The following is a 15,859-nucleotide window of genomic DNA, read 5'->3' on the forward strand; positions in this document are numbered from 1 at the left end:
TCCCGATCAGCGTCCCCTCCGTTACTCCGTGTGCATGGTCTGACCATTCTCTGATTTCTTTTTTCTTAGACCTCAGCCTAGCAAACAAAACTTCCTTCCCCAGAAATACCTGGGCTAGGAATTGGAGTAGAGTGGATATCCCTTCCCTCTGTGCCTCTTTGTCAACCTCGTGCCCGGATCTACCTGGCCTTGCCCCTCTGCCTCAAGTAGCCACGCTCAACATCTGGCTTTCGATGGCTTGCGACCAAGTGGCCCCCATGAAGCGCGTCACGGTTAGACGCTCCCATGATGTCAATAAGTGGTTCTCCTCTGGCCTTAAAGCAAAAAAATTGGAGGTGCGCCAAGCAGAGCGCGCTTGGAGGCTTGCCTATTGTCCCACTCTTAAAGCATGTTACACAGTAGTCCTTAACGAATATAAAAGGGAAATCCTCCAAGCAAAGACCGAATACTTCTCGGGGAGGATCCTTGCCGCAGAGAACCAGCCAAGAGAAATCTTTGCCACTGTACGTGAGCTGGCCTCCTCTGATAGGATATCCCTCAAAACCCCCCCTCTCAGCTTCTGTGCTACTCCCTCAACAAATTTTTCGTTGAGAAAGTCTCATTGATCAAGGCCAGCATACCCCCTCTGCCCCCTTCCTTCTGTGATCCCCAGCCTCCCCCCAATAGGTCTACCTTTACCCATGTACAGCCGTTGACCAAAGAAACCCTTCTTCCTCTCCTGGCCCGAGTTAAGGCAGGATCCCCCGCTAATATTTGTCCAGCTCACGTCCTGAGTAAAATTTTCTCTGATTCGTTTTTGCTCCCCCTCACCTTTATGAATGACTCCCTCAGACAAGGTATAGTCCCTACCCCTCATAAAGCGGCCACCATCATCCCCATCTTAAAGAAGCCTGGGGCCGACCCCTCCCTCCCCGCAAATTATCAGCCAATTTCCCTCCTCCCTTTTCTGGGCAAGGTCCTTGAGTCCCACGTCACCCAGGTACTCAGCTCCTTTGTGGAAGACAGTGGGTATCTTGCCTCTTGCCAGTCCGGCTTTCGCCCTCGACATTCGACCGAGAAGGTCGTCATCTCTGTTCTGGACCAGCTCAGGGAGGGATTGGATATAAACGCCCCCCTGGCCCTCGTCCTTCTAGATCTGTCCGCCGCCTTTGACACGGTTGACCATTCAATTCTTTTGTCCCGTGTCAAGGCGGCGGGCTTGGGGGGCTCGATACTGGCCTGGCTTAGCTCCTTTCTGAGCGACCGGACCCAGGCCGTCCATCTGGCTGACTTTTCTGCTCTTCCTTGCAAAGTGCAGTGCGGTGTCCCCCAAGGGTCCTCACTTTCCCCTTTATTGTTTAATTTGTATATTTTTCCTCTTGTTTTTGCATTACAACAGATGGAGGTCACGATGTATAACTACACCGATGACCTCCAGCTCATTTTTAATCTTTCTTCCTCATAGTGGAGTGGTGTGGCTCACTGGTTAGAGGCGGCAGACCCGGAAGCAGAGGATGGCCCGGGACCAGGGTTCAATTCCCGACGCGGCAGGGTCGTGGACCAGGGTCAGCAGACTCGATAATTCTCGCCTCGGTGCCTACTCTAACCAGGGATCACACTCGGCAACTCTGGGCATTAGCTTGCCTCATCCCACAACGGCCCCCCCACATACGCTGGAGATGCCTGGTTTCACCTTGGAGATACCCAGTAGGGACCATCTCACAGGGAAAGCCAGGACGGGTTCCCCAGCGGTCTATAGCGCGGAGGTACTCCTTCGGGAGTTGATTCTAGCGCGTTAGAAACCCACAATTAATTAATTAATCAGCCGGTATCCATAGTTTCCAATCGGTCATGCTGTTTATCCGGGATTGGATGAATTGTAACCAACTCAAACTCAACCCGGATAAGACTGAGTTAGTCTTGACCGGTGGCAGCGGCAGCCCCTGGTCCCCCACTTTGTGGCCCTCCTCTCTTGGTCCCCCTCCTTCTCCCTCAGTCTCAGTCAAAACACTAGGTATCACATTAAACCAACATCTCACACTTCACTCCCAGATCAGTTCTGTTGTTTCCTCTTGTTTCTTCATTCTTCGCACTATCCGGAAGATCTCCAGGTTTTTTTCTCTCCCGGCCCTTAAATTGATCCTTATGGTGATGGTTCTATCGCGGCTGGACTACGGGAACATCGTGTATAACGGTGTTCCCGCTTATGCCCTTCAACGCCTTCAGTTAGTGCAGAATCAGGCAGCCCGCCTGATCCATGGCTTACCTAAATTTCACCATGCCACCCCTTTACTTAAAGCACTACACTGGCTGCCTATTAAAGAGAGGGCTCTTTTTAAGATGGGCTGTATGACTTTTCAAGCCCCTGCAGGGACGGCTCCCGCTTTCATCTCCTCTGCAATCCAGGCCTATCACCCTACTAGAGAGCTGCGCTCCTCTTCCAAATGCCTTCTCTCAGTTCCTCGCTTTAAGAAACGCAGAATGGGAGGCTTGAAATTTTCCGTCCTGGCCCCATCATTCTGGAACACACTCCCGCTCGCCATGAGATCGGCTACCTCCTACATGGAGTTTTGTAGAGCCCTTAAAACCTTCCTTTTCCGGCAAGCCTTTTCGTCCTAGGCACCCGCCTTCCTGCCCTTTGTATTAGCTTCATACAGCGCCAAGAAACCGCATGGTATACGTGCGCTTTATAAATTCTTTTAAATTCAAATTCAAATTACAGCTTTGTACAATACATGTATTTACATTTTTTGATTTATGTATGCAAAAACACTGATTTATGATCTCTATATTTGACAGCACTGAAGAAGCGCTAGTGTGCGCAAAACACGTGTTGGATGTAATGCTGTTACTGTATTAAACTGATACATTGACAGAATAAAGAAAAATAGAAAAATATAAAGGACCAATACAAGAATCACTAATGTTTATTGTTTGTAGCTTGTCAGCATATATATATATATATATATATATATATATATATATATATATATATATATATATATATATATATATATATATTCTAAACTCTCCCTCCTTTCACCTTCAAGAAGGCTCACTGACACAGGCTGGGTTGCTGTAGAAGTTGCTTTAATGGTGAACAGCACGAGGCAAGACGTTACCACAGCCCAACGTTTCTGCCATTACAAGCCTTGATCACGGGCGGTAACTTTCTGTATCAGCAGCCCACGTGACATGTTTATCTTATCAGCGTGGGCCGTATTCTCACAGATTGCGCGCAGGGAAAAGTGCACAATTCAAATGTGGGCGCCAGCCTTTCAATGTCCGAATGCTGTACTGCGCAACACATTACTGATTAATATTAGTCCCTTAGCGCAGATTTATTACAGGTAAAGTCTTTGCACATATATATATATATATTACCTACTGGCGGTCGCCAGCAGGTAGTTATAGTTAGGACCTATTAGCCATAGGAATTCCGCAACATTCAATTTAGAATAACTTTGGCGTTGATTGATGAATTTTCTTGACATTTTCCAAACTTTAGGCCAGCTCAGTTCCACTCCTACCCTGAGAATTTGGGGGTGATTGGTTAAACGGGGGCAAGGAAAAAAGGGGGTCCCAAAACGTGTTTTCCCCATGCAATTTCCCATAGGACCTTTAGACACGGCTACAGCCCGAACGGCTGAACGGAATTGCACCAAATGTGGCAAAGAGGTAGTCCTCAGTTACGACTTGTGCCTTTGACTTATTTGGTGTAAATCCGTTCAGTAGTTCCTGAGAAAATGACAGTTGAAGTCATTTATATATCTATGGGCACGTGGATCCTGCTTACTATCGCGTACCCTTTGCACAGCCTAAAAGCACCCTGCCGTACACGAGCTGCATGCTGATTGGCTGTCCACAGTCGAAATCAGAAAGTGTTGGCAGTCAAAAAAAAAACAGACACTGCAAAACGCGAAAAGGGGGCAGGGTAGACACACCCTGACCCCCTAGGCCTGCTCAAGGGGTCCCATAGGGACCCCAGGGTCAAAACATTATTATTTTTTTTAATCGCGGGATGCGCGGATCCTAGACGCATCCCGCAATATTTTTAAAAAAAAGAAATGCAGTTTCCCACGGAAAATAAGTTAATTTGCCCCCAGGGGGCAAATCCCGGGTCATTATTGAAAAAATAGTGTGGGGGGGTCTCAATCTCCCTCACAGTGCCCCGGGGACCACCACCCCCTGGGGCTCTAATTTAATATATGCAGGGGGCTCTCAGGGCCCCCCCGCAGCCCTGGGGACCGCCTGGGGCTTCTTCAAAATGTGTGGGGGGGCTCTCAGGCCCCCCCAGCCCCGGTAACCGCCACCCCCAGGGCAAGAAATTAATGTATGCAGGGGGCTCACAGGGCCCCCGGCAGCCCCAGGGGCCGCCACCCCCATTGCTTGAAACAAATGGGTGGGGGACTCTCAGGCCCCCCCAGCCCGGGGACCGCCACCCCCCCCGGGGGCTTAAGAAAATTGGGTGGGGGGCTCTGTGGTCCCCCCAGACCCGGGGACCGCCACCCCACAGGGTTTCTAAAGAATCTTGGAGCCCTCGAAGGCCCTGGGGACCGCCATCCCCCAGGGCCGGCTCCTGCAGTGTCCCGGGGTGCCCACCAGCCTCGCAGCTCCCACCCTGCCATTGCAAACTGCTTTGCTTTATTGAAGCCAAGCAGATTGCTTTTCCATATGGGGAGCAGCATGTTAACTGCTCCCCATGTGGAAAAGCAATGCTGGCTCCCACAGGATGCGGGGAGCTGGCTGGGACCGTGGGGGGATTGGGGACCCCCCACTGTCCCCAACGGAGAGCGCCATCCCCGGGGGATGGGGTCCCCGTGGCTACAAGTGGCCCGGGAGAGGGGCCACGCGGCCCCCCTCCCACATAAATTTTTTAAATAAAATAATGGCCGACCCCGGGGGATGGGGTCCCAAGGGCTTTAAGTGGCCTGAGGAGGGGGGCTATGCAGCCCCCTCCATAAATATATGTAAAAATTTGGCCATGCCCCGGGGGATGGGGTCCCCGGGGCCCGGAATTGGCCACGAGAGGGGGGCCATGTGGCCCCCTTCCCGTAAATATTTTTTTTAATTGAAATGTGGTGGTGAGGCCCTAGGGATGGTGTCCCCAGGGCCCCAAAAAAGAAAAAGGAAGGGCCCCCCTGCACAAAATTTAATTTGGTTTTTTTAAAACGGCATTGGGTCGGAGGCTACACCCCCTTATTGCACCACTCTGCAAACGCGCTCCCTGGCGCGTTTGCAGAGGGGGAACACATTCCCCTTGAATACTGGGGTCCCTTGTTGCCAACTAGCCCACCAGGTACCTCCAGTATGCGCCAAGGAGCTGCGTTGGAGAGTGGTGTTCTGAGGCCACGCCCCTTTTTACACCTCTCTGCAACGTAGCTCTGTGGCGCTTACTGGAGGTAGCTGGTGGGCTAGTTGCACCCAAGGGACCCTCAGTATTCAAGGGGGGTTAATTCTTCAACTTAAAACATGGCACAGGCGCGTTTGCACAGTGGTGAAGGGAGGGGGCGGGACCTGAGTTCACTTGTGTGCAAACACGCCCTGTGACGGGGTGTCAGTTAGGGAATTAATTCCTTGTCAATACTGAGGGTCCCTGGGGTCCAACTAGCCCACCAGATACATCCTAGTAAGCGCCACTGAGCTGTGTTGCAGAGTGTTGTAAAAAGGGGCGTGGCCTCTGAACACCTCTCTGCAACGCAGCCTCCTTGCGCATACTGGAGGTACCTAGTGAGCTAGTTGGCCCCCAAGGGACCTCGGGATACAAGGGCATATAATCCCGCAACTTAAAATGCACCACAGGACGTGTTTGCACACATGTCACTTCAGGCCCCGCCCCCTTCCTTCACCATTGTACAAATATTCCTCTAAAATCAGCCGAACTACGAATTCCGATTTACTCACCAGTTATCAGGAGAGAACCCAGTGTGGCATCTTTTAGCCCAGCACTGACCCTGAAAAGTAATTCTAAGCATACTTACAGTAACTTGCATTTCCTTCCATAGGAATCCATTGTGTGGTTTTCAGCAGAAAAGTTTCTAAGTGTTGATTTTTGAAACGTACAAATATTCCTCTAAAATCAGCCAAACTACGAATTCCGATTTACTAACCTGTTATCAGGAGTGACCTCAGTGCTGCATCTTTGAGCCCAGTACTGATCCTGAAAAGTAATTCTAACCATACTTACCAGTAACTTGAATTTCCTTCCATAGGCGAACATTGACTGGTTTCACTTGGAAATTCTTCTGTGTTGAGTTTTGGAACTTTAAAATATTCACCTTAAATCAGCCGAACAAGGAATTCCGATTTACTCACCTGTTATCAGGAGAGACCACAGTGCTGCATCTTTGCACCCAGCACTGACCCTGAAAAGTAATTCTAACCATACTTACCAGTAACTTGAATTTCCTTCCATAGGCTATCATTGACTGGTTTCACTTGGAAATTCTTCTAAGTGTGGAGTTTTTGAACTTTATATAATTCCTATAAAATCAGCAGAACTACGAATTCCGATTTACTCACCTCTTATCAGGAGTGACCTCAGTGCTGCTTCTTTGAGCCCAGTACTGATCCTGAAAAGTAATTCTTACCGTACTTACAAGTAACTTGTATTTACTTCCATAGGAATCCATTGTCTGGTTTTCACAAGAAAAGTTTCAAAGTGTCTATTTTCACCAACTAAAAATGTTGCCTTAAAAATTGCCTGCATGACTTAACCCCTTCCATGCTCATGACGAGCTCAGCTCGTCATGGCATGTACCTCTCAGGTGCTCATGACGAGCTGAGCTTGTCATGACCACACCCGTTTTCGTTGCAGTCCAGCACAGCAGGGGAAACTCTCAAGCAGCGATGTGGTTAAACGCATTCTATCAACTGTTTACAGGAGATGCACTCATGCTGGATCCAGGAACCACCACTGAGTAAGAAAAAGTAATGTTAACACTACTTACCTACTAAGTGAATTTCCTCCCATAGGATAACATTGGTGAATCTATGTGAAAATGTTTCTAAGTGTCAACGTTTAAAATACAATAATATTCCTTAAAAATCAGTACTTTAACCAAAACGGTTTTACAAAACTGTTTATAGGAGATGTCCCAGGACTGAATCTAGGATCCAGTCCTGTGGTTAGAAAAGTTATCCGAAAAGTAACTAATTGCATTTAATTAGAAATTCGGATTGACCTCAATGTTGCATTGTGTCTGAAATTGTGTTGCGCCTTACAACAACAATAACTACTGTACTTGGAAGACTATTGCAAAGTATTTAAATTAAAGTAATTCATTCTGGGAAAATATATTTTGTAATGTAATGTATAATGTAAATATAATGCAATTTAAAAAATAAAATATCTAAAAATAAATTGTTTAAAAAAATGTAGAAAATCAGTATAAAAACAAATAAAAATAACAACTAATACATTTAAAAATTGTCAGTTACAAAACCTTTGAAATTCACTGAAAAACCATAGGTTTCAGACATGTTATAGTTAGCAATTAGCATTTAAAAAACCTTTGAAATTCACTGAAAAAACCATAGGTTTCAGACAAGTTATAGTTAGGGATTAGCATTTAAAAACCTCAGAAATTCACTGAAAAACTACAGATTTCAGGGGTGTTATAGTTAGTTGGACATTTCACTCATACAAAACCATTGAAATTCCCCCGTTATAGTTAGTTGTACTAATTATAACTCACGCGCCCGCAATCCACTGCTGAGGATGTCACATATTACATTATTCATGACATGGTCAGTGACATCACTGATGACATCTCAAATGACATCATTGATGACATCACTGATGACATCATCCATGAGACAATCTGATACATCTTATCATACACTAGTATAACCTTTCAACACTCATTATAAAATATGGAATACTCTATTTGAAACCATTGACACACCAATACAAGTTTTTAAAAACCCACTCAGTGATTCCTACATCCACACACACATCTAAACACTTACCTATAGATTCACTCATACATGCTAACAAAGATCAATAGAACACTATTAAATATACTTATACACCTACATCGACATTACACACCAGCACACATCCTATTCACTTATGCAGTCATCCTATCACTTATGCAAACAATTGATCATACTTATATTTACTAAGCTACACACTTACAAAAATACCACTTTATTTATTGATATAGATAGTAACTCATACTTAGTATGTTACAACATCACAATTACAAGTTGACAGTTATCCATACGTCACTCATACAATCACTGTGTCTTATGTATAGTTATTTATATACAACAACTGTCACATACACTGATTTTTATATTTCTAGTTTCTTGGACATGTATCATTGAGAAATATATTTACTCATCACCACACCCATAAAGAGATTCACTCACCCGAACAACTGTTTCCACATACAGTCTTAACCTTATATACCTACTAAATCAACTATTTACACATCTTTGGACAGTCACACACCTCCCACCCAACCACACACACATTCATTCACTATCCCATACAAATACTCACTTAACTAATTAATAACTAATATAGACTTTCACATAGCTAGTAGCCAATTTATGTAGTAGTTTACATAACAAGAGATAGAGTGATACAGGTATTCACAAAGTTTAATCAGTATCCCATGTATTTAGTGAGACACTTTAAATTCGTCACTTAGACAGTCAACCACATTGCTACTAAACCTTCATTCAGACACTTATACACACACTCAGTCTTCAAGGCAGATTGCTATATATATATATAATACTTATTTAAATATCGAACCAAACCACATTCACTGGATTTGAGATGTCATCAGTGATGTCATCAGTGATGTCACTGACCATGTCATGAATGATTTAATATGTGACATCATCATCAGCAGTGGATTGCGGGCGCGTGAGTTATAGTTAGTACAACTAACTATAACGGGGAATTTCAATGGTTTTGTACGAGTGAAATGTCCAACTAACTATAACACCCCTGAAACCTGTGGTTTTTTCAGTGAATATATATATATATATATATATATATATATATATATATATATATATATACTAGCAGCCCGCCCCAGCCTTGCCTGGGGCAGAAGGGGGCTGGGGGGCTGCATTTTTTGGCCGGGGCAGAAGGGGGCTGGGGACAGCATGTGGTGGAGCGAGCAGAGGTAGGTGTTATGTACCTCATGACCCCCGCAGCCCCGACCCCCTGCGCTGGCAGATTGCTCCTCCACCCTGCTCCGCTCCGTTCTCGGCCGCCCTCAGCCCTCAGCCGGTCAGCTCTGCTCCGCTCCCCTACGCTCGAAGTGCTGCAGCTGATGGGACTCCTCCTTCTCCTTCTTGCCGTCAGAACACGGACACGTTCACGGACACGGACCACCTCCCGCCCCCCTCCCGCCCCCGCTCCCGCCCCCGCTCCGACATTTTCCGTGTTTGTAAATGCCTTACCTGATCCGTTGCTCCTCACATCACCGCCGCTCCATGTCCCATGATCACGCACGTCGCGGACAGCGCGTCGCGGGCAGCGCGTTGCGGCCAGCGCTACATCGCGGCCGGCGCTTCTTTCAGGGGACTACTTTGTTTTCAAAGTTATTTTTTTAAATTTACGTTTTTATTTTATTTTATGTAGCCTATGTCCATCTACACACCCTGACATTTTCAAGGATGTATCGGGTGTGTAGATTGGCGCTGTGGTTCCCGAGTTTACCTGGCTCAAAGGTGAGAGTTCTCTCTTTATAGTAGTAGTATAGATATATAGATATATATATAGAGATATATATATATATCCAAGTCACAGAGTCCTCAAAGAGCTGGGACACAGAGCAGGTGCTGGTGCACCTCAGGGTTGAGGAACTCCTGAATGTATCCAACCCACCACCGATCATGGCAAAGCATGCGGAATGCACACTTTTCCCATAAAATAAATAATCCAGATTTAGTTCATGAAATTGATTTTCATGTTATGCCAAAAACCCTTATGTATTTCGATGTAGAACATAAAAATATATATATATGTATATATCTACATCTATCTATATATACACATATATATATATATATATATATATATATGTATATATATATATATATATATATATATATATATATAAAGCTAGATATAGATATATATAGATAGATATATATATATTACGCTCCATGGGGTTGTCCAAGTAGCGGGTAGCACCCGAGCCTGCGTGCGCCTTCCCCAAAGCGTTAGTTGGTATGGGCAGTTGCGTGTTTGAAATAGGCCCGACGCGTTTCGGAAATTTATTTTCCTCATCAGGGGCCAGCAGTAAAGTGCACGACGTCTACCATCTCCCTGTATGAAAACACATATTGTGCTTGTGGGAGATGTAGTCCATATATCCTGGATGGATGCACTTTCAAATTACTGCTCGTTCCAAGGCTCTACCATGAGCCCCAAACATCACTCCTGTCCTCATCCATCGCGCAGCTCCACATACGAGACTCCTTGGATAGCGAGTCTCGTGGCCCCCGTTTCTTCGGGGTGGTGCAACCCAGCGGCAGGACCGCCGCTAATGTATTACGCTCCATGGGGTTGTCCAAGTAGCGGGTAGCACCCGAGCCTGGGTGCGCCTTCCCCAAAGCGTTAGTTGGTATGGGCAGTTGCGTGTTTGAAATAGGCCCGACGCGTTTCGGAAATTTATTTTCCTCATCAGGGGCCAGCAGTAAAGTGCACGACGTCTACCATCTCCCTGTATGAAAACACATATTGTGCTTGTGGGAGATGTAGTCCATATATCCTGGATGGATGCACTTTCAAATTACTGCTCGTTCCAAGGCTCTACCATGAGCCTCAAACATCACTCCTGTCCTCATCCATCGCGCAGCTCCACATACGAGACTCCTTGGATAGCGAGTCTCGTGGCCCCCCATATAAAGCTAGATATAGATATATATAGAGAGATATATATATATATATATATCAAGGCCGCAGGTCGGCGGCCGAAACGCATTATGTGGATTATTCTTGGCATTTAATAAACTCTGGATTTACACCTGCTACTTTGATCTGTGCCCATGTGTTCCTCGCTGGTTGCAGCTACTACAGGACTTATGTTCCACATCGAAATACATTGGGTTATTTGGCATAATGTGAAAATCTATTTCATGAACTAAATCTGGATTTTTTATTTTAAGAGAAGAGTGTGCGTTCCATTATATATATATATATATATATATATATATATATATATATATATATATTCACTGAAAAAACCATAGGTTATAGACCATATATAGTTAGGAATTAGCATTTACAAAACCTTATTTTACTCACACAAAACCATTGATATTCGCATATATAGTTAGTTGTACTAACTATATATCGCGCACCCGCAATCCACTGCTGATCATGTCACATATTACATCATTCATGACATGGTCAGTGACATCACTGATGACATCACTGATGACATCTCAAATGACATCACTGATGACAATTTTATTCATTTCCCCGGGGCCAAAAGAAAGTGAATGCCCGTTATGTTACTTGCCTTATCTGCAAGAAAGATCTGTCCAGAGGGACAGACAAGAAAAATAGCTATGGCAATTATACCATGCATCGCCAAATGCAGAGGTGGCACCCTATTAATTATAGTGCTGCGCAGGTACGTCACCTGCAGGATAACCCCCCTCCTGTGGCCAGAACATCAAATGTAGAGGCAGTGATGGGACCAGAGGCGAGGGAGACGGTCCCAAATATACAGATGAAGTTTGGGAGTGTCAAACAAGTCTGCGTTTATTGCAGCCAATTGATTTGCTACAGGGAAAGTAGCATCACTCTAATCAACAGAGCTATCGACAATCATAATTGTCCAAAACTCCCCAGAAAATAAATTATCTTTTTTTTTGTTGCTCCTGTTGAGCCCTTTATAATGAATCATTTTCGTTTGTCCCCCCCCAAAAAAAACCAAAAATATAAAATCGTTCAAAAAATAGGATAGAAGAGAAAACTAAATTGAAGTTGTGTAAGCTACTAAAAGAAAGTGAGTAAGGTAAACTATATAAGGAAAGGGTGAATAAGGAAAAGAGAGTGAGGGAGAGAGGAGACAGAGGAAGTGAAGGAAAGAGTGTCAGATACAGACTGAGTGAGGCATCTACACAATGTGATTCATAATGTTAGGAAACACAGGTAATGTAATTGAAAAACGTAATTTTTTTTTGCTCATTCCACAATCACATCACCTGTGTTTCCTTTGCTTAGGTATCTCATTGTGCAGATGTAGTCTAGCATATGAAAGACTATGCAGAAGGTGAGCACTGTATGCAACAACTTTGACACTTACAGAAGCCTCTGCTTCTCCATGCCCCCTACACAGTCCTAAATATATACATTTTAAACTGACGGTATCTTGTTGCAGATGAAGTGAGGCCTATCTTGCAACATGGTGCATATTTTGCACTGTTGCTGTGTCACAAAAGTGACGCAACGGCGGCGCAAAAGAGGCGCACGGCCATCATAAAACTGCCCCTAACATTTTAAATGATTGTTTCAGGATGCCGATAAGGTGTGGCCTATCCAGAGATTTGTTTGAGGTGAGGCCTACTCAGAGTTACAGATTAAATTTAGGCTTGTTGAAGAGTACAGAGGAGATAATACATGTGCAGGCCTACCAACGAAGTGAGTCATGTCCACTGCACTCTTGAACAAAGGCCAGACCTCCTCTGTCTCCCTGCACAGGCCTAAACCTCATCTGCACAATGTGATTCGTAATGTTAGGAAACACAGGTGATATAATTGAAAAACGTGCAAATATTTTTGCTCATTTAACAATCACATCACCTGTATTTCCTCAGCTTAGGTATCTCATTGTACAGATGTAGTCTAGCATATCCAAGAGTACGCAGAAGGTGAGGACTGTATGCAACAGAGCAATGTACATTACTCACCTCCCTTGACACTTACAGAAGCCTCAGTTTCTCCATGCCTCCTACACAGTTCTAAATGTATATCATAAATACAAAAAGTACAGAATTAATTATACATGTTAAATGGTTTATTTTTGCTGTTCTCAGAATATATCAAATTTCACTAAAAACAGTGACTTGAAGGTATTCATCATATGACAGCGGGGAAAAAAAAACACAATCAAAATGATTGTGTTTAAAACACCCATATAACATAACCAATCAGAAATCAGAACTCCTCAAAAGTAACTTACTTTCCATGACGTCGAAGGATGTCCTATGAACAGCTTATACTCTGTTGTGCTATTATTATTTTCAGCCCGCCACTTTCTGAAAGAAAAGCTCCATCGTTTTGAGAAATATGTTACATACAATAAATGACTTCTCGCTCTCTACCGCACTTCTCCTCAAGGCCAAATCGTGTAAGAGCCATTTATAACTCTTGGAATTCTTCTTAGCAAATCCCGTCATTTTCTTTTTCTGCAACTTTCAGAAAGAAAACGTTCAAGATCACTTTCACAATCCTGTACTAGTAATATCTCACCCTTCTTGCTCACTCATGTTCCACATTTCCTATGACACTGATACTGCTTACTATGAAGCAGACTTACACTACCTCTATGACTACTACAATGATTTAATTCTCTACATCACGTTTAATCACAAAGCAATTTAAAACAGTACATAAAATTATATCAACTCCTAGAATCATTATAGGCCAGTTACCTACCCTAAATTCTTTCTTCTGAAAACAGAAAGTAAGAATATTTTTAAGTCAAAAGGCAACATTGTTTCATAGACAAATGTGAATCATTTCCGAAACATCAGCTTTTTTAACATTTTCAATAAGCTGTGTAATAAGCGGATGTTGTCAAAGGACCATCATGTCATATAATAGCTGCAGTTAGAAATGTTCGTCCTAAAATCAACAACTGTGTAGCCACAACATTTGTAATTAAAGTTGAAAACTTACTTTCATCAGGTTTATATAGTTGACATTATAACCAAAAGTTTGTTCAAAAAATGTGTACAGCATTGCAGACTTACATTACCTCTACTCCATGTTTTGATTGGCTGCTTGAATTAGCTTATTAAAAGAAACAGTTTTTCTGAACTCATTCAAAGTGCAGTTATTTTTCCATGATGTCAAGTGTTATGGTAAGAACACCGTTTGCTTTGGGGAATACTCTGTTGTCCTTTAACTAATCCGTGCCCACCACTTTCTGTAAGAAAACCTTTTTTTTCAGGAACTACTTAAAACTCAAAAATAACTTTTTACTCTGTACTACACTTATCCTCAAGGCCAAATAGTGTAGGAGCCATTAGAACCTCTTGAAATTCCTCAGAGCAAATCCCGAGATTCTTTCCCTAAAATTTTGGTTGTAAAAACACCAGGTAAGAATTTTTAAGGTCAAAAGGCAATTTTTAAAAAAAAGTTAAAACAGAATCATTGCAGAATGACCAGCCGTTTCTAGACTTCAAATAAGCTGTGTAATGTCCTGATGTTGTTGAAGGACCGTCATGGTATATAATTGCTGCAGTTACAAAAGTCCTTCCTGATATTGACAACTGTGAAGCCACAAAATTTATAATTAAAGTTGTCAATTTTGTTCCATCAGGCCTACATCGTTGGAACATTAAAATGACATACTGGCCATATGTTCGTATAAATAATGTTGACAACATTGCAGACTTACATTGGCTACACTCCATGTTGTGATCAGCTGCTTTTACTAGCTTATAAAGGACACTGATTTACTGTCTGGCAAAGTTAAATATATAAATCTTTCTGAGTCTACACTAGTAGTACTTGATAACCTACAGTTCTCGCAGTCATGCTGCCATTGATAAGAAAGGCCAAACAGATGATGTACATCTACACCTTCATCTTGCAATACATCAAGCATGTACATTAAAAACTCCTGACAATCTTGCTGAATATTTTGAGAGAATTGCGTTTGACCTGAACATTTGTCTAACAGATTTCGAATTTCAGACACACTTTCTATTTTTATTCTATCAGTGCTACATTTCTCTAACACAGAATTCAACAAACTGCAAAATCTTTGTTCCGAATTGACCACAATCTCTTCTTTTAAAGTTTCTAGAGAAAAGACAACATTAGCCACTACATTAGCATAGCAGTTGACACCAGAACTATTTTCAAATTGAAAACCAACAACATCTTCAACAGAATCCTTTTTTTTTCCGCTTATAATTTTGGGTTCATCGACTTTTCGTCTTTTTGCTACAACCTCCCTACTATTGATCACATTTCTTCGTTTCCGGCCTACCACATGTTTCTCAAACAAAGGATATTGAGGCAAATGTGGCGCATACTCTCTTCTTAACCTATTGTATTGCTTAATACAATCTAGATCCGCACAAATGTTTGTGACATCACACTCAATCAAGTACAATCCCGATAAAGTTCTGACTCGTGACAATGCCACATATGCCATACCTTCCTTGAAAACAGAACTGCCAATATTCACCAATGCACTGTCTACACTTAAACCTTGCGATTTATGGATTGTCACCGCATATGCTAAGCAAACAGGAAACTGCTTACGGCGAACATATAAGTCTTTTACAAGCAAAAACCTAGCAGAGCAACGACCAATTAGCTGTACTTCCTCAATGCCATCAAATTTAATTTTTAAAAATTCAATTCCATCTCTATTTCTGTATTTCTCAAAATCAACAACATTACCCATTGATCCATTTACCAGACCTCTTTCAACATGTAAATTCCTTCTTAAAATTATACGGCAATTTAAGCACACATTCAGAGTCTTTTCAAAACCAGCAGTTTTAGATATAGTCTTCTCTAATGAATCCAATTTTGATTTCAAATTCTCAGACAAAACAATTGTTGCTCCCATATGCTCTATTCTGTCAATAGCTTCCAGTTTCATAATCTCTTGGTTTTCTAAATTCAACATTTTATTGTTGAAGATGGCACATTCTG

This window comes from Lissotriton helveticus, chromosome 4_1 (genome assembly GCF_964261635.1).
Source record: "Lissotriton helveticus chromosome 4_1, aLisHel1.1, whole genome shotgun sequence".
NCBI classification, from domain to species: domain Eukaryota; kingdom Metazoa; phylum Chordata; class Amphibia; order Caudata; family Salamandridae; genus Lissotriton; species Lissotriton helveticus.